This window comes from Podarcis filfolensis, assembly GCF_964270895.1.
Source record: "Podarcis filfolensis genome assembly, chromosome: 6".
NCBI lineage: Eukaryota > Metazoa > Chordata > Lepidosauria > Squamata > Lacertidae > Podarcis > Podarcis filfolensis.
The window spans coordinates 91,096,952-91,123,969 of record NC_139609.1 but is presented as its reverse complement, the minus strand read 5'-3'; the positions used below and the strand labels follow the sequence as shown (position 1 = coordinate 91,123,969).

Below are 27,018 nucleotides of genomic sequence, written 5' to 3'. Positions count from 1 at the left end.
CACACAAAAAAAAAATGGGGGTGAGCAGTGGGGAGGGCGATTAAGATTTTGGAGAAAGATCTGTAGACAAAAATAAATCCAATTCAGAAATGATTGCACGCTACCGCACAAACAGTTGCTTTATTATCATAAAAGGGAAGGCGGGGGAGGGGGAGAGAAAGGGAGAAAGACACTCAAAAAGATTTTAGGATCAAAATATACAAAAGGAAAATGCAAAACAAAATTAAAATGAAGTCAGTTTATTCACTTTGTCAGCAGTTACTTTGTCATGGCAAAACATCTCCTCAGAAGGAAATGCAGGGGCCTGAGCAGAAACCAAAAGGAGGAGGCAGACCCGGCATTGCCTACAAATAAAATAAAATAAATAGGGAGAGGGATACACACTTTCAACTGCCGTAATGGGTCCCTGAGTTTCGTCCGGAGCAAGCAGCTACCAAGAGAGCATTAAATCAATCATGGGGACACTGAGGTGGGCACCCAGAGGACATCCAGGCTACCAGGCTAAGATCAAGGTGCTTATTCTGGGGTATACAGCCCCATAGCTGTGTAATGCAGTGGTTAGTGTGTTGGACTAAGACCTCGGAGATTGGGGTTCGAATCCCCATTCAGCCATGAAGCTCTCTGGGTGAACTTGGGCCAGTCACTGTCTCATGGCGTAACCTTCCTCACTGGGTGTTTATGAGGTAAAATGTGGAGGGGGAGAACAGTGTGTGACACCCATCAATCACTGCACTCTGCAGGTTAGGGCCACCTTGTCAGGAGGTCCATTCTGCATGTATAGTGTTGTAGCACCGACCCTTCGGAATCCCCTCCCATTGAATATTAGATATAGGCCATCACTGTTGTCTTCTCAGTGTCTACTGAAGACCTTTGTCTTTCAACAAGCATTTCAAAGTAGAGATCCTTCTCACTCTGCATTTGTATTGGAATGGGTTTAGTGGGGCCCTCCCCCCACCCGATGTTTTTAGATATCTTAATTGTTTCATTGCTTGTGTGTTTTGCTACCCTGAGGTAACCTCCGGGAGAAGGGGTGGGGTGTAAATTGAATACATGAATAAATGAATAAATAGCAAGTCACTAATTGTAGCATGAAAATTGCCTCCGAAATCGAAGGCTGTCTGGTGATGAAAATGTCCCTGTTTGCTTGCTCCCCCTCACCACAATGCTTGGTGAAAAACTCCCATCAATTCATCTTTAAATTCTGGAGCTCAATATTATGTTTTTATATTCTGTTGGAAGCCGCCCAGTGTAGCTGGGGAAACCTAGCCAGATGGGCCGGGTATAAGGTATAAATAACAACAACAACAACAAATTTTTTAAAAAATTATTATTCTTATTATTATGGCAACAGCTACAGGTGATAATGCGGCCAGCCATTTACAAAGCACATATGCTCTTTCCATAAGACAGTCACCTAAATCCCATGCAGATCAGTGATGTAGCATGGGTTGACAGCGCCCGGGGCTGCATAGAGGGGGGTGGGAAGGAGGGAGGGAAAGTACAGATACACATTCAACTGCCTAATGGTGTCTGCGTCACCCAGGAGATCGTGGTGGCAGAGATAAGAAAAGAAGATTCATTCCATTGTCTGGAGAGGTCACTTCCAGGTGCGCTGGAAGCTGTTTTCAACAGAGGCCAGCGATGGAAGTGTGAAACTGTATTGAAATTTTGCACCCCTAACAATTTTCCGTCCTCTATAGGGCACAGAGTTAGTACTTACTGATATAGACACAGGGTTCTTTCCAATCAAGAACAATGAAGGATGAAAGTGTTTGCATGGTGCTAAATATTTTGACAAATATGGGAAAGGGCAGCTTCGTTGATCCTGTTACCTGCACGCTATGCATTGAAAAAAAAAGATCTAAAAAGGATTTCCATGCTGCACACTCAAAGTGTTAAAAATGCAGGTGTGAACCGACCCTTAGTGAACAATAATTCTGTTTACTAGTCGAACTACCATTATCTCCTTGCATTTGGAACTGCCTTCCTCTAAGAGCAAAATTGTGAAGAGTCTTGAATTTTCAGCACACATTCACCAGTTTGGGTATGTGAAAAACACACCTAACCATCCATGTAAGACATTTTATTTCAGAAAACCATTTTAATGACTTCCGGGGGGGGGTACACTATAAGATGCTGGGGGAAATAAATCGTACTCTGTGTGTGTTTAACTGCTGCTTCCATCTTCTTTTCGTAGTGACCTTTTCGCAAAAGTTTGACCCTCATTCTGCTTAAATTTCAAGGAGAGTTATTAAGCAATGGATTTGGCAGCCAGCTCACTCTCACGCTGCAAAGGAGGCTGAGGACATGTATCGTGGAACCTCTCAAATATCAGAAAGTCAGGTTTCAGATTCAGAATTGCAGATTTTGGTCATGCAGATGTCCTGCTCCAATATTTCTGCAGGAAAGTGGCTATTGCTAAAATTAAAAAAAAAAAAAAAAGAGAGAGAGAGAGAGAGAATCTGAGGCTGCAGGTTGCCCTCTGATTCAGAAAATAACCACACCATTCACTTTAAGAAACTAAGCAAATTGCTCACTTTAAGAAACTAAGCAAATTGCTCACTTTAAGAAACTAAGCAAATTGCTCACCCCAATTTCCCTTTGTATGCCTGGAAAATTGGCAATGTAAGGAAAATGAAGTTCGTTAAGTAAAATGCAGAGAGTTTAACTTTCTCCCCCTTCCGATGAGCGCACAAACAGGAGGATTTTGTTGTTGTTGTTGTTGTTGTTTTAAAAAAGTCAGTGGACCCACTTAAATTAATAGGCATGACAAGAAATATACGAACTATTTGAAGAGCAACTGCAATCAACAAATTATGCTAGTAGGACTACAAGAAGTTTTGTAAGGAGAAATATATGAAATATTACAAAGAAGAGAGACATTAGTTATGATATTTAAATGTAATAGTGAAAGTAAGAAATGTAAATTAAGTGAAAAGATTGGAAAATTTTCAGATGTGATTGATTGAAGTCAAAAAAATTGTATAAGATATAAAAGTATGTTTAATAATTGTTGAAAATGATATGTGTGTATGTATATATATATATATACACACACACACATAATTTTATATATATATATATATATATATATATATATATATATATATATATATAATGTGGTGGGGAAAGAGAACCCTTGAACATGAAAAAAGAAAGAAAGAAATTAATAGGCATGACTAACAGGTTCATTTATTTCAGTGGGTTTATTCAGAGTAGGGCTGGTATCAGATATGCAACTCAATGTCACTCCCTGGCATCCATACATTGAATTGTTGAGGCGAGGCGAAGCAAATCAAATTGTATCATTCTTACTTGGGCTAGTGGTGCAAAACATGTCTGGAGTCTGCTAGGGGTGGAGGAAGGCTCCTATATCTGTGGGAGGAGCATGGCTGGGAGGAGGGGCAAGCCAGGGGAGGAGGGGGATGCAACACAGACAGTTTTGTGCTATGCCCTCTCCTGGCTCCTCTAACCAGGAATACAGGATTTGCCCTGTCAGCTAGTCCTCAGGTCTGTGGGTGCTGCTGCTGAAGGCATGGTAAAGTTGGTCTCCTCCCAGTTATGCTCACCTGGGGTTCTGGTGCAACACCAGTGAAGATGTTATGTCTGGAGTTTGGATCCTAGAATAATAGACAGGGAGGGTTTTAGAATGTAGCATCTGATTGGTTGTTGGAGCCATCCTATCCGGCTCGAGAAGGGAAGTTTGAATGAGCCTATCAGGTGTGACCTAGGGTGTGAATAAAGGATATATAGCCTGGGTCTGGGAGGGGCCAGCTAGGGGGGATACACCCGATGACTGACTGACTTTTTATCACAACACTGAAATAAACTCAATGAAACCGATAGCTTTTCTCTGAGTATATTTCAGAAGACCTGATGGGATCCTCTCTCACACACACCCCAGGCCTGGTATGAAGGGGCATTGAATTGCCAAGCCAATGTTTCTTGTGAGCTGCTTTGGCAACCGTGGAAAGCAGCACCTAAACAATAAACCATTGGGTTGTGTTTGTGGGGTTTTTTTGCCACCCATGAATCTCAGGCTGCTCAGTGTCAGTCCATTTAATTCAGGTGGGTGGTGGGATGTGCTTAATGCCATCGCACCCCTGACATCTCTTTTCCTGGGTCATGTGTGGAAGGGTGACAGGGGGAGGCATAGACCTAGCAACCCCCAGGTCACCTACAGTGTTAATTACATTGCTCCTGTGACATAATAAACACTAAGAACGAATCCGGGATGGATTATTTATGATGCCACCTGAACTCCAAGTAATTATAACCATGTAATTTAACTCTCCCCCTTTGCCATTTCATATATAATGTAATATTTCAAAACATTCCGGTCTACACCTATCTCTGATTCTATATGCAGCCTAATAAATTGTGATCCTCTTTCACAGGTAATATATCAGCCGGGGTCCCTAAGGGAGGGAGCTGTAGTCTTGTCAAGAAAATCCATAAATTAATTTATATATAAACAGAGACAAGCAAGCTCTCAGCACCGGGGACACCCTGTTTGCAGCCAATGGATCTGCATTTGCCAACATCCAATACATTTTCGCTCTCCTTGTTCTTCAGAGAGCGAAGCATTATAGACACGCTATCCGTCTCAGTCCAATAGCTTTCAACAAAACACTTCCCTGTCAGAAATATTAAATCTGCTGAGGTAAGCCATGGAGGCAAGACGGAGAAGGACTCAGCAGCTAACTCATGGTGAAAGGAAGTAAAAGCTACACATTTTAAGGCTGGTAATTATATATTTTTTAAATAACTTGGTGTGCATGCTTATCACATCTGAATCCTATTTAAACTCTACTAAGAAGCCAAGGATTGCATACATGATACCCACCCCCATTTTATTGTCACAACAACCCTGCGAGGTAAATTTAGCCAATAGGTAAAGGTAAAGGGACCCCTGACCATTAGGTCCAGTTGTGGCCAACTCTGGGGTTGTGGCGCTCATCTTGCTTCATTGGCTGAGGGAGCCGGCGTACAGCTTCCGGGTCATGTGGCTGGCATGACAAAGCCACTTCTGGCAAACCAGAGCAGTGCATGGAAACGCCGTTTACCTTCCCGCCGGAGCGGTACCTATTTATCTACTTGCACTTTGACGTGCTTTCAAACTGCTAGGTTGGCAGGAGCAGGGACCGAGCAACGGGAGCTCACCCCGTCGCGGGGATTCGAACCACCGACCTTCTGATCGGCAAGCCCGAGGCTCTGTGGTTTAACCCATAGCGCCATCCATGTCCCTTAGCCAATAGGTAGAGACTGCCTAATTCTGCATGACTTGGACACACAGGGAACCTCCCATCAGTTGCTGCCAGCATGGCCAAGGGTCAGGGATTGTGGGAGAGAACCCTGCCTGAAACCCTGGATTGCAGCTGACAGTCAGAGTAGACAACACTCTGCCAAATGCAACAATGGCCTGACTGCAAGGCAGCCTCCTAAATCCCACTGCGTTTGCCAGTCCCATTTGAGCATTTGGTGTGAAAGGGGACCCTGTGTACGTAAATCTAGCTGTACTTGTGTGATAGTCTCCCTATATGATCAAAAGCAACTTGGATGACAGGCAAGACTCAGGATGGGAGAGAAATTAGTCTCATTTCACATTTAACAATCTTCTTCTTCTTTGGCAATCCCTCATTTGTCTTCCATAAACATGGTTTTAACAATGAGTCCGTAAATGACTGTGGAGGCCAAGTCTGGATCCACACGCCCTTCCACAGCGGGGACATAGGTTTCCGGGCGGGAGTTGATCATGGTGTGGATTTGCCAAGTGTGCCTTCCTCTTAGCAGGTTTCTCCCTTGTGTCCTGAGTTTGAGTGTCTTCAAAACCCACGACACCTTTGGTAAAGGCTGTTCTCCAATTAGAGCGCTAACAGGCCAGTGTTTCCCAGTTGTCAGTGTTTATACTACATTTTTTAAAGATTTGCTTTAAGACAGTCTCTAAACCTCTTTTGTTGACCATCAGCATTACGCTTTCCATTTTCAAATTCGGAATAGAGTAGTTGCTTTGGAAGACGATCATCAGGCATCGCACAACATGACCAGTCCAACGAAGTTGATGTTGAAGAATCATTGCTTTGACATTGGTGACCTTTGCTTCGTCCAGTACACTGGTATTAGTTCGCCTGTCTTCCCAAGTGATGTGTCACATTTTTCAGAGACACCATTGATGGAATCTTTCGAGGAGTTGGAGATGGCGTTTATAAGTGGTCCGTGTTTCACAAGCATACAGTAAGCTTGGTAGTACAATAGCTTTGTAAACACACATTCAGAAACAGCATACATGCTGAAACACAGATATCGTTCCAAATTCACGCTTCTCTGAATTTTGCAATGGAGCTTTCCAGTCAAGTAAAGTGTACAGAAATGCATATAACTAAAGTAAAGCATGCATAAAAATTTCCAGAGACTGGTATTCAGAAGCATTTTTCCCTCTAGCTGTGGAGGTAGAAAATAGCCAACTTGGCTAGTGGCTGTCAATACCCCTCTCCTCCATGTATTTGTCCCATCCTCATAATGATTAAATGGGCAAAGGATTTCGGACACTCCATTCAGATGGATGACTGGGAAAAATTAGGGAAAATAGATTTAAAATCCACGACTTGCTACACACTAAAGGAAAATTTTATGAAAATTCTCTATAAATGGTATGTGCCCCCCCCCCAGCACATTGACCAAAATATGTAAAACAAACTCAAACATATGCTGGAGGTGTAAGCAAATGCAACAATGTACCACAAATGGAACAAGGTACCACATGTGGTGGGGTTGTGAAAAAAAAGGGGGATATTGTCTATGAAGAGTGGAAAAAAAGTTTAAACAATCATTTGCGAAAAAGGTATTTTGACCTCTGATGTACCAAATGGTAAGAGGAGGGTTTTCTTAACAGCAGCAGCTAGAATGCTAATTGCTATAAACTGGAAAGGAGGGAAAACCCCTACAAAGGAAGAATGGCAAATTAAATTATGTGAATACCTAGAACTAGCAAAATTGACAGAGGCAATCAGGAACCAATCAAACCCAAAATTCAAAAATGAGTGGGATTGTTACTGAGTGTATCTGGAAAAAACATTGTTCCCAAACAAAATCCTTAATTTGCTTTGACTAAGTTTCACAAAGTAGACAACAGGTAGATAATGTATATTATGAAAGACCAATGAATCAGAAGAAAAAAGGACACCGTAAAAAAGATAAGGAAGAAGTAAGGAACTGCAAAGACTTAGTGTAGCAGTATTATCAGATGTTGAATTATTTTGGTTTTGTGGTGTGTAGCTTATTATGTCTTGAATAACGTATAAATAATGAAACTCAATAAAGAATATATGGGGGGGGGAGAGAGAATTTGTCCCATCCTCTTTTTAAGCCATCCAAGTTCATGACCACCATTGCTTCCTGCAGGTGCGAGATTCATAGTTCACCTACATGTTGCACAAAGAAGCACTTTATTTAATCTGCGCTGAATATTCAGAGATTGTAAATACGTAAATAATTATAGTAAATAGAAATGGGGGGGAGGAGCGGAGGGGAACAGTGAGTGTTTGCATTTTGGAGTTTGACTCGTATCTGTTGGGTTAGTCAGATCAGAGGAAGGGGTACAGTGGTATATTGACTGTGCTTGCAGTTGGCACTGGAGATGTTGCGCTGAAACATTCCCAGGTTTCCATGACATCATACAGTAAGCTGTGGAGCCCATCAGTTAATTAAATACTATATCCATGTGTTCTAGTTAATTGATGCTTCCTTTATATGGCACATTGTGCTGCAGCTCAGCAATGTTTCTGTCTCACTGAGCAAACACAGAGAAAGAGGAAGACATACGCTCCCACATTCACAGCAATGGTGCGTTTCTGCCCAGGGCAGAATTTTTGGAGGAACTGCTGTCTCCATAGCTCAAATAAGTGGGATTTCCAACGGAAAAGGTCTCCTCCACTCACCTTGGTGGTATCGTTCCAAAAGCGTTCCTCGCAACATTGAGACTCTTCGGCATCTTTTAGAATTGGGCCATTGACCAATGGTAGGCACATACCTTGCAAATGGCATGTCCCATGTCCAGCCTTCAGCATCTCTTGTTAAAAGGGCCACATAGCAGTCAGTCCTGGGCTCACAGAGCAGAGGTGTGGACCCTCAGGCCCAGGGAACAAATATGGCCCTCCATATTTCTCTGTCTGGCTCTCACGCCTCTCCCTGGACTATCGCCCCTTCACTCCTCTGCCCACTCATTCAGGTGGTCCATAACACATCTGCCTAAATATTCATAATCCATAAATGATTCTTAATTGCTTCTTTTATTTCTCACGTATTTTATTGTATTGCAAATGACTGTGGTATGAATAAGAAGGAGAGTCTTTCTGCATTCAGAAGAACAGGAGGGTTGCATACCATAGGGACTGAATCCTATATAATGGGAGAAGATCTCCAGGTTGATGAACTATATGGAATGGACGGAAATGACTGGCAGAATCCGAGACCAGGGAGAAGAGATAGTGGATGAAGATTGGGAAAGTTTAAAGTTTATATATAGAAATATTGTAAAATTAATGAGTGTTAGAAAATTGTTGGAATGAAACTTTATGGCTTTAGCAGAAATGTTATAAGGAGTTAAGTATAAATAAGTACTTTAGTATTAATGGAAAATAAGGCTAAAAATATGTTAAGATATTCATAATGATAAAAATAGAGAAAGATGGAAAGGAATTGCTGAAACAAGTAGCAGAAGTGGAATACAAAAAGGGAGGTGAGAGGAGGTCGATGAAATAAGGGAATGAAAGATGGAGTAAAGAAATGGTATGGTATATGTTTTTAAATTGTTGTTTTGTTTTGTTTAGATTAGGGTGTTAAGGTTGTGTTTTGTATTGTTTATATATTGTATGGTATTGTTTCTTCTTTTTTTCTTTTCTGCTCTATTTTGTCTTTTTCTCTTGCCTTTTTTCTTCTTTTTTTCTTTTTTTGTAAGTCTTAAAAGTAATAAAGATTATTTAAAAAAACACACAGAATCCTATATAATGGGAAAATTGGATGGGGAGGGTGAAAGCTGAACCACAAGATTTCTCTCTGGGTGCAATAAATTGTTCACCAGCTTTATTTGCTGCTCCCTCACTCTGCTCGAATACATTGGGAGAGCAAGCTTTGTTCCACATAGCAGAGAGGGCATGCCACAATCAATTTGAGGCACTGTTTTTCTCTTTGTGCGATGTTAAATATTCTTTACCTTTAAAAAGACCCCTGTCAGCACCGCTTGGCACTCAGTCATCCAGCCGAGAGAACGTGTGTGTGCTTACTTGGTCCTCAGAGGTCTCTTTGGCTGCAAAAGGCTTGTGCAATATCAGCATCTGTGATTGGCTGGCAATACTAAATATCCCCATAGACCATGACCAACTGGAGAGAGCTTTGTTGGATAGGGAAGAGGGTAATCTGGTCCAACTCCCTGCAATGTAGGAATCTCAGCTAAAGCATCCATGACAGATGGCCATCCAACCTCTGCTTAAAAACCTCCAAGGAAGGAGAGTCCACAACCTCCCAAGGGAGACCATTCCACTGTCGAATAGCTCTTACTGTCAGAAAGTTCTCTGTTCTTGTAACTTGAATCCATTGGTTTGGGCCTACCCTCCGGAGCAGGAGAAAACAAGCTTCCTCCATCTTCCATGTGACAGCCCTTGAGATATTCAAAGATGGCTATCATATCTCTTCTCAGCCTCCTCTTTGTCAGGCTAAACATACCCAGTTCCCTCAACTGTTCCTCATAAGACTTGGCTTCCAGACTCTTGATCATCTCGGTCGCCATCCTCTACATACCTTCCAACTTGTCAATATCCTTCTTAAACTGTAGTGCCCAGAATTGGACACAGGACTCCAGGTGTGGTCATACCAAGGCAGAATAGAGTGGTATTATTACTTCCCTTGATCCAGACACTTTATTTCTGTTGATCCTTAACCTCCTAGGAGGAAAGACTAGATTTACATATAGCAATGAATACCTCTGACTGAAAGCAGCTTCTACCAGCTCTCCAGTCGATCGGAAGGTCGGTGGTTCAAATCCGCTTGATGAGTTGAGCTCCCATTGCTCTGTCCCAGCTTCTGCCAACCTAGCAGTTCAAAAGTACACCAGTGCAAGCAGATAAATAGGTACTGCTGCGGTGGGAAGTTAAACGGTGTTTCTGTGCACTCTGGCTTCCATCACGGTGTTCCGTTGCACCAGAAGTGGTTTAGTCATGCTGGCCACGACTTGGAAAGCTGTCTGTGGACAAATGCCAGCTCCCTCAGCCTGAAAAGCGAGATGAGCACTGCAACCCCATAGTTGCCTTTGACTGGACTTAACTGTCCAGGGGTCCTTTACCTTTTTTTTTACCAGCTCTCCAGTGATGGCTGCGCTGTGGGCTATGGTGATCAGGTATCTGCACTCAAACTTTGAGTGGAGAATTTTCCTCCATAGGTACACTGTTGATTTTTGTGAGTGCTTCTCTCTTTGGGGCACATAAAATTTGTGCAGGTGATTTTATCCTCCTAATTCTGGTGGGAGATATTGTTTCCGAAAAGGAAATGTTCAGACTTCCTCAATTCTCCTCCTCGATTTTCCCTTTTTAATTTTAAAAATTTAAATTTAAATTTAAAAATCTACTGTTGAGGTGGAGATGATATACAGTGGTACCTCGCAAGACGAATGCCTCGGAAGACGAAAAACTCGCAAGACGAAAGAGTTTTTCGTTTTTTGAGTTGCTTCGCAAGACGATTTTCCCTATGGGCATGCTTCGCAAGACGAAAACGTCTTGCAAGTTTGTTTCCTTTTTTCTTACAACTGCTTGAAGAGGTGCAGTTGCGACTGACCGAGCTTCGCAAGACGAAAAACCATGCAAGACGAAAAGACTCGCGGAACGAATTAATTTCATCTTGCGAGGCACCACTGTACCATATTTTTTGCTCTATAAGATGCACCAGACCACAAGACGCACCTAGTTTTTGGAGGAGGAAAACAAGAAAAAAATAATTCTGAATCTCAGAAGCCAGAACAGCAAGAGGGATCACTGCTCAGTGAAAGCAGCAATCCCTCTTACTGTTCTGGCTTCTGTGATAGCTGCGCAGCCTGCATTCGCTCCATAAGACGCACACACATTTCCCCTTACCTTTTAGGAGGGGAAAAGTGAGTCTTATAGAGCAAAAAATACGGTACACACTGAGGTTGGCCCATTGTCTGGTTAACACAGCCATGCATGTGGTGGCCTGCTGTCCTGGCCATGCCTCCGTGCACCACCTTTCAAGGCAGCAAGGATTATAAAGGTGTTGTTCCTGGTCAAAGAGGGATGCCATAATAGGAAAGACAAGTAACCATCTTTTTTCCTGCACCCCTCTGTAGTCAGACACCTCTCACCTCGCCACCACTGCCACCAATCCACCTTCTTTCTTTTCTAATTACTGCAGATGGTTATTGCAATGGGAGGGGACAAAAGGGATGAGCAAGATGGTGGAGGGAGGGAAATTCTGCGGCAATCTGCATATAAACCTGGCGTTCAGCATTATATCTCCCTGTTCACCCATTGTCTATAAGCATTTTAGCTCTTTCTTCTGCCTCATCAGAATGAATTAAGCATTTTCACTCCACCTCCAGCCTAATTAGAGTCATTTGCTATGTTGACACAAAGGTGGTTATATCTGAGAACATCTCAGATTTCCAAATACACAATGGGAATGCTGGAAACCTCTGGTGAAAATGGTAAAGGATGGTAGGTTGAGGGAGTCGACAGCGATATTTTCCTAAGATACCCATGGGAACTAAGGCAAATTTATAGAGGATGTTGTTATAAATGATTACTAGCCATGGTGATCATCCCCTCTCCACAGTCAGAAGAATATAGAATCGTAGAACTGCATAGTTGGAAGGGATCCCAAGGAATCACAGCTAAAGAATCCCTGACAGATGCCCATCCAACCTCTGCTTAAAAACCTCCAAGGAAGGAGAGTCCACCACCTTCTGAGGGAATGCATCTCACGGTCAAACAGAAAATTCATACTAATGTTTAGTTGGAATCTCCTTCCTAGTAATTTGAATCCATTGGCTCATGTCCTACCCTCTGGAGCAGAAGAAAACAACCTTGCTCCATCTTCCACGTGGTAGCCCTTTAGATATTTGAAGATGGCTATCATGTCACCTCTCCATCTCCTCTTCTCCAGGCTAAACATATGCAACTCCCTCAACTGTTCCTCATCAGGCTTGGTTTCCAGCCCCTTAATCATCTTTGTCATTCTTCCTCTGCACACATTCAGGATTCAGAATTACCTGATATGGTAGGGGATAGAACTATCTCTCCTTTTGCCTAGTTAAGTGGTTTGCAAAAAGAAGAAAACTAAAACTGCAAATGTGTGTGTGTGTGTGTATGTATAAAACACATTTGGCCATCGAAACCTGCTCAAAGCTTTAAAAAAAGTTTTTTGCAATGCACTTTTTACCCTGCACTTTTTACCCTTCATATGGTAGGCTTTTTAAAAACATATTATTTGTTGTCTGGAGTAGGGGTTGTGTATGAAAGAATACAATAAACTGATCTAGCAAAGGTATTCCTTTTTGTATTATGTCTTATTTATTTGTAATCAATATAGCAAAGTACACATTATGTTAGATACATAGTTTGGTTGTACCTGCTTTTTTATTTTAAGAAACCCCTCTTCTTACTGGGTTTTAAAAACTAAAATTGGTTGGTTTATAGTTTGTGTAGCTTGTAGAAGAGTTTAAAGCTGGGAAGCTGGATCTACCAAGTTCTTTTACTACTTCCCATTCTGTCTCATTCACACATTACTAGCATGGCTTAAAAAGAGTAAACAAAGTACACAGATGTCCCATTGCTATTGAGGGGAAAAAATGTTTCTCCATATTTGTAAGGCTCATGGCTTTGGATTCTAAGCCTACATGTAACCAGGTCTTTGGCTGTTTAAGCTATCTACGGTTTCTTTTTTTCTTTTTTAAAGAATATATCTTTATTGATTTAAAATACTATCCTACAAATACATTACAAATAGTTACAACAGAATTTCACACAAAAATGAAAAAGGAATAGCAAGAATAAAAATTAAAAGCAAAGAAGAATTAACATTAAAATAAAAGAATATCGGTTATATTATCATATCTTGACCAATAAAGTCTTCTAGAACAAAAACTTCCAATCATTCTCGTTGTACTTTTTCTAATATCTTGATTTTATCGCAGTTTATTTTATAGATCTTTCTGCATATTTTTCTAAGATATTTTTCCAATTATTTATTATACACAAGTATCATTCAATTCTGCCAGGATAATTTCATTTTTACAGTGTGCTCTTATATACTCCTTTGGATTCTAAGCCTACATGGTTTCTCTGTAACTAGGCCTTTGGCTGTTTAAGCTATCTACGGTTTCAATCTCCTCTTTTCCAGGCTAAACATACATACCCAGCTCCCTCACATGGAAGATGGAGCAAGCTTGTTCTCTCCTGCTCCAAATGCTAGGACCTGAACTGATGAATTTAAGTTACAAGAAAGGAGATTCCAGCTCATCATAAGGAATAGCTTTCTGAAGGTAAGAGTGGTTTGACGGTGGAGCAGACTCCAACGAGAGGTGGTGGACACTTCTTCCTTGAAGGTGTCTAAGTAGAGGTTGGATGGCCATCTGTTGTGGATGATCTAGTTGAGATTTCTGTTTTTTTTTTTAGAAATATTTATTAAGATTTTACAAAGACAAATATACAAAAACACATAATAATAAAATAAAAAATAAAAAATAAAAAGATAAGTAAAACATACAGAAAAAACAAGAAAAATTAAAAACAATTATTTTTCATAACATAAAGCTCATTTGCTTGTTTCTTTGACTTCCTCACACCTCCCCTTCTTGTATTCCCATTTAAATAATCAAATCAGCAAATCCTTACCCTCTTTCATTTATCTTATCTCTATAACTTAACATTTTATAACTCAGTATTTTCATCCATTATCAATTCATTTTTGCATATTCTTATTAACTTTGTTGCCAATACCACTTATTTCCAATCCAACACCATTTTAGTTATTTTTTTACCTAATTATACCCTTCTTCCATATTCTTAAAGCATTACAGCTGGAAACCACTTAATTTCTATCCAACATCATTCTAACATTCATTAATTTTGCAATATTTCTGTAAATAGTCTTTAAATTTCTTCCAATCTTCTTCCACCGCCTCTTCTCCCTGGTCCCGGATTCTGCCAGTCATTACGGCCAGTCCCATATAGTCCATCATCTTCATCTGCCATTCTTCCAACGTGGGTAAATCTTGTGTCTTCCAATACTTTGCTATAAGTATTCTTGCTGCTGTTGTAGTGTACAAAAAAAAAGTTCTGTCCTTCTTTCGCACCAATTGGCCGACAATGCCCAGAAGAAAGGCCTCTGGTTTCTTCAGAAAGGTATATTTAAATACCTTTTTCATTTCATTATAAATCATTTCCCAGAAAGCCTTAATCCTGTTGTGGATGATCTAGTTGAGATTTCTGCATTGTGGAAGTTAGACTAGATGACTGTCTAGTCATCTAGATTTGATTTGAAGTCAAAAAGTCAAAAAGATTTGAAGGATAAAAGGATTTGAGATTCCTGCATTGCAGTGGGTTGGAGTATCATCACCAACACCATCATTTTACTTGTATGCCGCCTTTCCATAGTTGAAACGATGCTCAAGACAACAAGACAAGATTTACATAATTACAAACAAAACAGAAGTCATAAACAATGAATAAAACACATCCAAAAGTACACAACCAAATGGAAACAATTTCCACATAAATCATAAGATCTAAAACTATAGATACAACAATAATATCAATAACAGCAAGAAGCTCACTCAACCCCCCTGTAAACAGTACTCCAGCCCAAGAATTTGTTCAACAGCCTCAGCTTTTGTAGCAGGAGTCAGTCTGCACTCCACTCTCCCAGGCCAGATGGGAAAAGGCCAGCAAGGCAGGGTGCAGGTCTTCCAGGGCTCACAGGCAAGATGGTCTCATTAGAAACAACACAGATGGAAATTAAAAACAATTTAAAAGAGGCGCCCTCTCTGCTGAGCAGCAGCCGCAGTCCTCGTGAAGCCTGTCAGGCCCCGCCCTAGGCCAGGTGGAAAGAGGCAAGGGCAGGGCCCTTCAGGCCCTCAGCAGGACTAGATGACCCCTGGGTCCCCTCCAACTCTGGTAAAGGTAAAGGGACCCCTGACCATTGGGTCCAGTTGTGAGCGACTCTGGGGTTGCGGCGCTCATCTTTACTGGCCAAGGGAGCCGGCGTACAGCTTCCGGGTCATGTGGCCAGCATGACTAAGCCACTTCTGGCGAACCAGAGCAGCGCACAGAAACGTTGTTTACCTTCCTGCCGGAGCGGTACCTATTTATCTACTTGCACTTTGACATGCTTTCGAACTGCAGGAGCAGGGACTGAGCAACGGGCAGTGGCGTAGCGTGGGTTGTCAGCACCCGGGGCAAGGCAAGTAATTTGCGCCCCCTAACCCGTGGATTTGCGCCCCCTAACCCATGGATTTGCGCCCCCTAACCCATGGATTTGCCCTAACCCCAGATGTTGCGCCCGGTGCGGCCCGCCCCCCCTGCACCCCCCACGCTACGCCACTGGCAACGGGAGCTCACCCCGTCACGGGGATTCGAACTGCCGACCTTCTGATCAGCAAGTCCTAGGCTCTGTGGTTTAACCCACTGCACCATTCTACCATTCTATAAAAGGGGAATCTCATATTCCTAAAGGACTGAAACAGAGGGTTGTCCGCAGTAAAGGAAGACAGATGGTCACCCTATAACATGTGTACTCCCCTCCCCCACAAATCATGTGTATTAATCATCGTGCTAGAAGAAGAAACATCAGATTCAGCCTTGAACAGCTGTACAGGTAACTATGGTATTTCTGAAAAATAGAAATCAGTGAAACGACGGCACTCGCTTTAGAATTCTAAACATACCTTCCGAAGAATCAATGGGACTTTAAAGTGTATTTGAAAAATCCTGGCCACTGAAAACCACTTTTTAAGAACAATTAAAGGGATTGAATTAAATGTCTGGAAGGAAAGGAATTCGGAATTGAGACTGGATGTGTTTTGCTGACACTGTTGACCTTAATTCACCTTACTGTCTTGGGGGTGGGGAAAGGAAATGGCTGCAGCTCAGAAACCAGGCTTAGGACCTGAGCTCTGATTTTTTCCTTATATTTCATTAAATTTCTGCGAGAATTCTCCTGGCTTCAAGCAATGGATTCTGTGCTTGAATATTTCATTGTTGCTTAATGAAATTTGCACAGGGAAAGAAATTGACTAGCAACTTCTAGCCGAGATAAAGTGGAAGTGTGTGTGGGGGGGATCTTTCTCTGGTGCAATAGGTTTTGTAGGTTTCTTGAACAATGAAATAAAACCAGCAGCCTGTCTACCACTCCCCAAAGTGCCAAGTGACCCCCTTTCCAGCTCTTTTTTTTGGGGGGGTTACCACTCGTCTCTAGCTTCTGACCTGGCTAGTATAGTCAGTTGAAAACCTATTCATCTTTTGAAGCTTGGTAGCTGTTGGACTGCTAGCAGGAGGTATTTATTTATTGGGGGGAGGGATTGAGAGCTGTGTCGTTTGGACAAGTCACCTTCCCAGGAAACAGAATGTTTAGGATTTAAAAAACATGCATTGAAGATAAACCCAACCTTCCGCTACAGGAACATTTGATGCTCATGGAACGCAGAGATTGAGAAAGCTAGCAGGTGCTGGGAGGGATTCCCTTGCATGAAGTTGTTAATGCGTCTTAATCCTGACCCTGTGTCACCCCTCCATGCTAATACCGTGGCCTCCTAAGGCCAAGCGATTCTGAAACCTACCTCTTTGTTGGCTAGAGGGGCGGGGTTTTTTCTCCACAGACTGCATAGCATTAAGAAGATCCCCCAAGCTCATTCCGCATGCAGCCTAGATATTCTTTCACTCACAGAGACACTCCCGGTTATGTCAAAAACGGTTCGTGCTTTGCAGTAGACGATGAAGCCATGAAGTCGGAATTTGTCAGCCTGAGGTCTTCCAGATGTGGTGGCTGGGGCTGATGGGAGTTGGAGTCCAAAACATCTGGAGAGCACCAGGTTGGCAAAGGTTGCAACAAGCTTTGAGAACGATTGACACCGCTCCCTGTAAGAGTAACCACCGGAGCAAATTCAAGCTTTTGTCTGAATTAGGCAGTTTGGGATGAGAAAGCTTGAAAATTGTTGGTTTTTCCTTTTCCTTTTCCTTTTCCTTTCCTTTTCTGTTTAGCTACTCTGCAATTTAAAACTGTTGTGTTGTGTCTTCCAGTTTCACTAAATAAAAGCAAGCGTACCCCAAGGGCCAATCCTACACATGTTCCATCTGCCTGGAGCTGTTGTGGATAGCTGAAGCTCGAACATCTGAAATAATGCGAGGTGATAGGAAACAGACTTGGCTGAGAAACCCAGCGCCCTTCTCATATTTTGCTCCTGGTGGTGCTCGCAGTGACGCTTGCTTTGCACCCCTGTAAAAACATTGCACAGCCAGTCCTCAGGTCCACTGTTTTTAAAATATCCCAGTGGCAACACAATAAAGATAAGACAATGCGGTTACTGAACACCAACCATCTTGGGTCCTGCAATCAGCAGGGGAGGGAAGAAGCCGCTTGGGCGCCTCGGGCGAGCTGCTCATAGGGACTGGGTGCACTGTGGGCCTCCAGGGTCTGCCTGCCTCCTCCCACTCAGCCGCCCTAGAGCTGGGGGGGAGGCAGCGGGCGAACTGTTTGGGCAGAACAGAGCCTGTGTGTGCCCAAGCCAACCCGTCAACCAGTGTGGTGTAGTGGTTAAGAGCGGTGGACTCGTAATCTGGTGAACCGGGTTTGCGTCTCCTCTCCTCCACATGCAGCTGCTGGGTGACCTTGGGCTACTCACACTTCTTTGAAGTCTCTCAGCCCCACTCACCTCACAGAGTGTTTGTTGTGGGGGAGGAAGGGAAAGGAGAATGTTAGCCGCTTTGAGACTCCTTAGGGTAGTGATAAAGCGGGATATCAAATCCAAAACTCTTCTTCTTCTTCTTCTTCTTCTTCTTCTTCTTCTTCTTCTCCCAGGAGAGACGCATGGCTCGGGCGCATTGCAGGCCCTGTGGTGAGTGCCACCCGGCATTTTGTCACCCCACTCAGTGCTGACACCCAGGGCTACCCGCCCCCACCACACCCCCTTCCTCCGCCCCTATGTTGGCGGTGCCCTCCTTGCCTGGCCTGCGCCGACCCTTTACAGGGCTTTCTTGCTGGTGGTTCCCTATTTGTGAAAGGATCTCCTTGGTGAGGTGGGTTTGTTTCTCTTATCATTAACTTTCAGGAGGAACTTGGAAACATTCCTGTTCACCCTGGCATCTGCTGGCTGAAAGATACTGTTCCTGGAAACCTTGAAATTTATTAGCTGCAAGGATATGCGGCTGACATGCTCTTCAACATTTTTAAAATGTTTCTGGGTTTTTAAATTGCTTTTCAATATTTTAAATGTGCTTTGCTTTGCTTTTAATTGCTGTTTGCCAGCTAGACTCCTTTTTTCAGGAAGGGCGGGATAGAAATTTAAGAAATAAAAAAGAAATAAACGCAAACGGTATAGTTTTCATAATACAGGCCTGGTGCTGATATAGTGTAATTTTCATGGGAATGAAAAAAATTTTTTATTGTTATTTTTGTGCATGTGTTATGCCTCGTGGATTTATTGTATTTGCACATATGTCGAAATTTGCAGTCTATTTACTCTAGGGCAGTTGTGAGGGGGGGGGAAGAGTCTGTAGTTGTGCGTTCGCATTTTATTTGAAGTCAGTCTACAGGAAATAATTATTGCCATAATAATATGTACATGTTATCCTACGTTGCAGTTAATATCCAACATTTGGCAAATGACAACATTCACGCGTAAACGTTGACAGTCTCAAACAGAATTTTTGAAGGCCGACAAAACTCGGAAACGGATAAGTTATTGAAACATGATTGCCAGCAATAACACATTTGTGGAATTTGTGATTGTCAGAATTCAAATGTCAATGTCAATATTCCCCAAATTTTGGACATTCGCTATAATTTCAGATTCAGAGGGTAGGGGGAACTAAGCTTGAAGTGGATGGGAGAGAGGGCGAGAGAGAGTTGGGCAAAAAGTAATAATGTCAAAGCACATAGTGTTAACTTTTTCTACTAACTTTTAAAACATTCCACTGCTAACATTGTATAATACAAAGCTACATGCATTTCTCTCCCCCTAACACAATATCATACAATTTTAGCACCTACATAGATTAAATGTCCCAATTCTCTCTCACACCTGCAAATCCACATTTTCCTTCTAAACCTTTATGGGTTAAATTTCCTGTTCACTCCTTGCCTCAAATTCACTTGTCTCTGCTCCTTCAGCCACCCAGAAATCTGAACAAGGGCATTTTGGTAGACGGGAGGAGGGGTCAAAAGTAAACAGGTGTTTGCTTGCTTTTTAGTTTTTTAGTTTCTCCAAATTTATAAATGTAGTCATGGAATGGTTGAGAATCCCTTTAAAAATCTGTGTTTTGATGTCAGTTTTGCCAGCTTTCTGTATTATTTTAATTCAATATTTCCTAAAGACAATGGGTCAATTATAATGGAAGCTGCTGCTGCTTCTTCTTCTTCTTCTTCTTCTTCTTCTTCTTCTTCTTCTTCTTCTTCTTCTTCTTCTTCTTCTTCTTCTTCCCAGTCTATTGCTTATATTAATTGCACCTATTAATATATCTCACACAGAAGAAGACTCAGAGCAGTGTCTCTCATCGGAGAGTCTCCATTTAGATTATAAATACCACATGAAGAAAAACATTCACATTAAAATTGGAGAATTTGCAAATTAAGATAGGAAAGGTCATAACACACACACACACCATCTATTTTTATATTTGTCTGAATGGTGCTTACAAAACACCAGGAATTATTCATGTTGATAGCAGGGCAAGAAATAGGATTCTACAGAAGTGTAACTTTAATTTCTTGGATGACATGTTTTTGAGAGAATATTTTGGAAAAAAAATGTATAATTACAGAAGCGTCTATATGTACTATAATCTCATTTTCCTTTTTTAAAAAACAACAATATATCTCTAGAAGACTTTGATGTCTTTGAGATATTATTTGATTTACCACAATATTCCTATTTTTAAAAGGTGGCTATCTTGCCATTTTGCCTTGTTTTAACAGACGCTTATTTCAAAACTATACTGCCCTTGACCTCTGCTGAGATCTCCCCTGTCTTGGAACTTGAGAGAGGTGCAAATTTATGTGTGTGTGTTTGTGTTATTGCAGTATTTTGGTATTTAAATCTCCTTCATGGGAACTTGAGGCAAACTATGACAGCCTCAACTTACCAGTAACAGAAGGCAGTAACCCTATAGAAGAGCCGAGTTTGCTGGTGATTTTTTTCTTTATTAAAAAACAAAAAAAAAACCCTGTAAAAACCTGGAATAGGAGGTGTGATTGTCAGTAAAAAAAAACACAATAAAGCAAGAAATACACATAGCAATCACTAGGAAACAGGGAGGGAGAGAAATAATGGCAAGGAGTATCTCTGGTCCTCAAATGGTGAAAAGCAAGGAAGAATATAATCAAGTTTGGGATGCTTAAAAAAAAAAAAGAGCAGTCAAGTAGTTAATTGACTTTGCTTTAATCAGCCCAATGAATATTCATTAGTGTGCTGGTCCTAATCACAGGGGCCATGTTGTCCGCATTTAGCAAGCACACGATCAGCATCATACAATGCCTCAACAGCTTCCCTTCCTGTCTGCACTGACATTAAATTTAGAGGTTTTACGCCTTCACTAGCTCACAGTTAGCACTGATTGGCCCAGCTGCTCTACTCGAAAATGCCATAGCAACCCCTGGCTGGTTGCCTAGCAACCTTTTTGTGTGTGTGTGCAAAAGCCCAAGCCAGTAATCCATAGGATCAGCATCGTTGGAAATATGGTTTTGTAGGCGTGGATTTGTGCATGTGTGCTGATTCCGCGGGGAAGAAGGTCAACCTTTTAAGTTACAGTTATATAGAATCCACTCTTGCTTATAGCGTCTCTCCTTAAGAATTGCTCAGATTTTTATAACCTGGCGGTTGCACGGTATCATATTTCTAGCGTGTGGCTCTTATACTATCTGATCCGGTGATCTGGGCTAAGCCAACACACAAACCACACACACAAAGTGGATGTAACCCCAAGATCTTCATCAGCAGTGACAGGAGCCTTTGCATAAAGCCCATCTGACCCCAGCAGAGCAGAATCGTTCGCTGGGCCTCTCCCTTTGGCAATGCGGGCTTGAGTTTCTTCTGCGCTTCGCTATAATCTGTCCTAAATGAAACAGAAATTGCAAGCTGAATTTTGCAAGCTGTGCAATTTTCTAAAAGCTGGAGGATTGTGCGTATGAAGCTCTGAGCAGGTCTTGCCCACTGTCTTTGATCTAGAGAGGCTCTTCTGCTAACTGGAACGGCCCTGGGCTCCTCCGGGAGGAAGGCAAGGGTATAAATTCAACAAACAACTGCGAGTCTCACTTCTACCCTCAGAAGGACTACAGTGGTACCTTGGTTTTCAAAGGTTTTTGGAAGCCGAACGTGCTCTGTTTTGAGTGTTATGCCTCCGTTTTGAGAGTTACGCTTCCGATTTGAGTGCCATACTTCCGATCTGAGTGTTATGCTGAGGTCTGTCTGTTTTTGCTATTTATTTTGCATTTTTATTGCTCTTTTTTGGGTGACTGTGTGGAACCCAGTTCAGCTACTGATTGATTGATTGTGTGACTGCAGTACATTGTTTATTGCTTTCATTTTGTGGATCAATGGTCTCGTTAGATAGTAAAATTCATGTTAAATTGCTGTTTTAGTGGTTGTTTTTAAAAGTCTGGAACAGATTAATCCATTTTGCATTTCTTTATACGGGAAAGGGCACCTTGGTTTTGGAACGCTTTGGTTTTGGAACAGACTTCTGGAACGGATTATGTTTGAGAACCAAGGTACCACTGTATTTCCAACACAGCAGAAGAATGCTGTGTGAGAAAAGTGATCCAAAATACATAGTCTTTCCATTTGCACATGGGATGCTAGGTCCATAAGAAGGGAGAGACTACCTTATCCCTTAAATACCCAGTAGATCACTGTGGTCTGCAGGAGTCTCTCTCTTGCGATTTTCAAATATCTCAGAAACCTGCTCTGCACTAGCTCAGACGAGGACTTTTAGTGTGGCTGCCCCTCTTCTGTGGATAGCATTCATGTTGAGATACGGCAGGCACCTCCTATCTGCACTTTCCAGAAACAGTTGGTTTTCCACTGGTTCCAGCTGCTTCTTTGATGATTTTTTTAAAATGGCCAGCACTGTCAAAATAATATGCATACATTCATGGACTCCATAGTCAGGCACAGTAAATTAACTGGGTGCTGTCCCTTTTAGTGCATCCCAGCATCCATAAACCCTATGCACTCAAGCCCAATTCCCATTATTCTTTTCCTTTAAGTGATTATAATGGGGTGATGTTGGAGCATGTAGGTCATGCCTGTGAATGCACATCTTATGTATGGCAATCTTTTTCACTATTGTTTCTTATGCATGAGGAGGAGGATACGCTCATCATGCACAAGAAATGTACTACAGATACTGGATCCTGACTCAGGGCCAGTCCACTAGGTGGGGTGAGGCCTCAGGTGACAAAAGCTCCCAAGGCACCACCACCAATGGTGCCCTGCTTGCCCTGCTGCCTACACCAGCAGCAGAGAAGTGGCACCGGCATTGGCACCAATTTCTGCCAAGATCTTCTGAGATCTCATGGAGCATGCAAGCTCTTGCACGGTTTCAGGTGAGATCGTGCCCCAGTGAGGCATTTGTGAGGACTGAAGGTCCCCGCCTTCCCACCGCTCTCCAAAGGGACTCCTCCAGGTCCTTCCACAACAACCTGAGTCTCCTTCATCTTGTCTCCCTTTGCTCAGCTCTCATCATTCCCCTTTGTGTAATGGGAGACCATGGGGGGTGGGGGAGCTGGTCACAGCAGGAGGTGAAGGCTCCCTAGATTCTTCAGCAGCCCACCTCATCTCTGTCTCCTGACCCCATTCCTCCACTCCTGCCTCTGATTCTGGGCTGCTCTCTGCCGTAGCCTCTTCTTGCTCACTAAATCCTGTTACCTGCTTGGCTTCCAACACCTCCCCCCCCCCAGTCTGCTCCCTCTTCTCCCTTTGTCCACTCAAAATCAAGTTAGAATACACAACACCTGGCCACCTCTTAATTATTTTAAAGTAAGAAAGAGGAAGAGACAAAAGCTGATCCCTGTCTGGTTTTGGAGGTTTAGTTTGCCTAAGAAATGTATCATCCTAATATGGATTATGGAGGAATAGGAACTTCAATCTGCAATTTGGCAGGCTTAATCCATTCTGGCCTGCAAATTTCATCTGCTTCTGCCAAAAAATGGGGAAAAGGTTATAGTCAGATTTTGTCTCTGTGTGTGATAGTGTGTGGGGAAAGTAGCTCCGAATCTAAATCAGAGATTGAAACAGGGAGAGCACAGAGTGATTCAGATCAGATGAGTTGTTGTTTTTTAAGCACAGAAACAGATACAAGGGGAACTTGGGGGCCCGTGCACAACCCTAGTATGCGTACCCCCATGGACATGTTTGTGTCTCTGTGTGTGTTGTATTACAGAATCTGTGGCACATACACTGGGCATTTCATTTAGCTGGTATTTGCTACGTGCTATTAGTTGGGATCAACTGAGGGCATCTCAAGGGATAATCAGACAATCTGTTGTACTCGCAAATGTCCCAATCTTTCCAATCAACCAGGGAGACTTGTAAGAACATTGCAGTTGGGACAGAAGGCGCTGATGCTAGGGATTGTTTGGGAAATATCCAAAGCAGCGTACAACAATTTGATTTGATTTGCAGTTGGTCCAGGACAGACAAAAAGGAAACCCTTCTCCACATACAAAGAAGCAATTCGAGAGACCCATACTCACAGGCATCAGGGTAGATAATTAAGATTAATAGAGGATATTAACAGACAACAAGCATATCCATAACTACTGGGTGATTGCAATGGCAAGGAGAGAAAGTTCTGTTCCAAAAGTGGAAGTTCACCTATTGGTTCCAGCCTAAGCTTTTGCTTCCTAGTGATCTGGAAGGGTTTGGCAGGAGAGAGAGTGGACACACCTATGCAGGTGTTATTGTTGCTTCAAACCAATCAACTATGACTGTAGGTTTGCTTAGATCTAGTGCAGAAGATATGTGAAATAATTAGCATATCCCACCTTTTGGACACAGGTTTGGCATTGCAGAGGTGAAACGGACCCTAGCAGAAAATGGACTCTTGCTGAAGACACCTTGCTGACATATTAAAAACCATTCCATTATCATGTACAAATGTTCATAAGTAAAGAGAAGCTTAGAGAAGTCTTCCTGTGTGAACCTTGGGCATGGATTAGAGCTGCCATTGGGTCTTTTTGTTTCTGTTTCTGGTAAGGGTTCTGAGCGGTGCTTTTTTCCTAGGGACACCCAAGGGTACAAAGTACTGGCACCTTTTCTCTAGAAGAAAAGCACTGGTTCTGAGCCTTTAACCAGGAACTTGACAGGCGGACATTCAACCTGTTAAGGAAGGTTTGGGAGTTGACAGTTCTGCAGAGAATCACTAGACTGATCAAATTAACTCTGCATAAGATCTGGGCTGTGAGACAGAAGGCTTTCATTACTTTCCAGAAAGAACATGGGCACGAATATGGTTTTGTTGTTATTGGAGTCGCAGATAGAGTTTGTGGATTATTGAGATGATAGCCTTGCTCACTGATTATTTTCCATGGTCCTTTTGCCTCCTGCAACAGTTTCCCCTTCTCCTTTCTGTCAAAATCTTGATAAAATGTTAATTCAACAAATGAGAAAATGAAAGAACAGGCAGACATTCTCTGGACACAGATGGGATGCTGTGGACATGCCACATCTATTTAATTTCTGCATCTTGGGCAGCCCTTAAAGGCACAAGAACCCAGCCAGGTGAGCAAATGAACTAGCAAACCCAGGAGGCAACTCTCACAAATGGGATCTTCAAGCACTGCATACAACTAGCAATTTAGGAGCAAATTTACGGAGCTCGGACCCATGTGTCGGAATTGAGTTCATGCCAATTCTCTAAGTTATAGAGCAGGAGTGGGGAAAGCTTTGCTGCTCAAGGGCCGCATGGATGATCTCCTGGGAGCCACGTTCCAGTGGTGGTCAAGGACCAGAGGCAAACGTGGATGGACTCTGGGGAAGATCTAGGTGGAGAAATTGTGGTGATATAGCTACATTTCAGCCACACAAAAGTCAGAGGTTTCTGACAGATCTCTCCAGTCTCCATCCAGGCTTGTACAAGGCATGATTATCCCAGTTCAAGGACTCATTCCAAGAAGGCAAAACTACACAAAGGGTGTGGAGAAGAGCTAGGGAAAGGTGTGGCCTGGGAAAAGTCCACAGGGCCAGATAGACTGGGAGGGCCACATTTGGCTTTGGATCTCGGGTTCTCCACAACTGTTATAAAAGCTTATAAACTGTGTTTTGGAGCATGTGAGTGTGCGTGTGTGTATATGCTAGACATGTCCCTAATGACTCTGTGAGGGCTTGTCCCCACCAACTTTTCATACATTGAGGCCAAATGTTTGAAGGGAGAGTCTAACCACATCCAGCTGAACGCAACTAGTATCTTGCCCTCTTTTGTAAACCCTTCTTATTTGGGTATTGGGGGCAGGAGGCATCACGGGTGGGGAAGCAGCCAGGCCCAGACAGAGGGGGGGCCATATGGGCCACTTGGCCTGGGCCTCCGATTCCAAAGGGGGCCTCGGTCAGCATATTCACAACCTCAGGGGATGCACTGTGGTGAACACAGAGGCGCAAATGCGGCAGTCGTGGTGGGCAGATTCCCTGGGGCCATGGCTGTCAGCACAAGAGAAAAAAGGGGGGGACATTATCTACCTGGCCCGGGCCTCTACCTGGCTCTGGAAGCAGCGGTGGAGCAAATTGATCAGAGGCCTGGGGTGGTGCGCATGCCTTGTGCCCAGGGGTGGGGCCAGCCACCCATGGGGCGGGGTGAACCGGGGCAGGATGCTCAGTGGGGCCTCCGAGGAGTCTGCCTGCCTTTTCCCACTCAGCCACCCTACAGCTGGGGGGGAGGCAGCAGGCAGACCATTTGGGGCAGCGTGGAGCCTGTGGGCGCCCAAGCCACCATGTCACTCCCAGGAAAGGTCCGTGGCTCAGGTGTGCTGCAGGCACCGCGGTGAGTGCCGCCCGGCATTTTGTCACCCCCCTCAGTAGTGACACCCTGGATGGCATGCCCCCACCGTACCCCCTTCCTCCGCCCCTGTGGGGAAGTGCATATGCACCCATGTGTCCACACAGTTTGAATAACTGTGAATAGGGCTTCTGAGACCATTATACTCAATGAATTGGGCCAACCTTGGCTCCGAGGCTTCCATTGTAGGGCCAGGAGGACTCGCCTCGCAATCCTGCCTTCCTCAAACTGAACTGAGTGCAACTGGAGCTCAGCTGAGCTCAGTTGGGAGAGCATGGGAATCTTGATCTCAGGGTTGTGGGTTTGAGCTCCATGTTGGGTGAAAGATTCCTGCAGTGGGTTGTAACAAATTACCATCGTGGCCCCTTCCAACACTATGATTCTAATTTGGTTGCCCGGGTTCTTCATTGCACCTGAAATATGTCCAAAGTTGCCCGCTTTGATTCCAGAGTCGGTGCTCATCTGAATTCATTGCATACCCCTAATTTAAATGCAAAGAGTGAACACACAGATTGCACGGAACAACCTTAACTATGTGCTATAGAGAGCTCTCTCTCTCTAAACCTGCTTGGCTGTCCTTAGACCTTTGTTTCTGATGCCTTCTGCTCCCTCTGGACACTCTCTGAGGCTCTAGCATTAATCACACAAGTTATTGTTTAATTTCCTGCCTTGCTCTGCAAGGCCTATGACACTGGGCTCTTAGAAGAACAAAGACAGCAGGAAAAAAATATTTTGCAGCAATCAACAACTGGGG

The 27,018-nt window shown here is 43.1% G+C and overlaps 2 long non-coding RNA genes across 2 annotated transcripts in view; one reads left to right on the top strand and one right to left on the bottom strand.

Annotated features, from left to right (window-relative positions):
- The window catches only part of LOC310764852, a 292,721-nt gene that overhangs the window by 175,852 nt on the left and 89,851 nt on the right, over positions 1 to 27,018 (bottom strand). The gene's annotated exons all lie outside the window — the stretch shown is intronic.
- LOC310764902 overlaps positions 1 to 27,018 on the top strand; it is a 71,867-nt gene that overhangs the window by 43,662 nt on the left and 1,187 nt on the right. The window contains exons 2-3 of the long non-coding RNA XR_014549337.1: positions 13,402 to 13,543; positions 20,191 to 20,259. This is a non-coding gene — a long non-coding RNA (uncharacterized lncRNA). The remainder of the gene's footprint in view (positions 1 to 13,401; positions 13,544 to 20,190; positions 20,260 to 27,018) is intronic.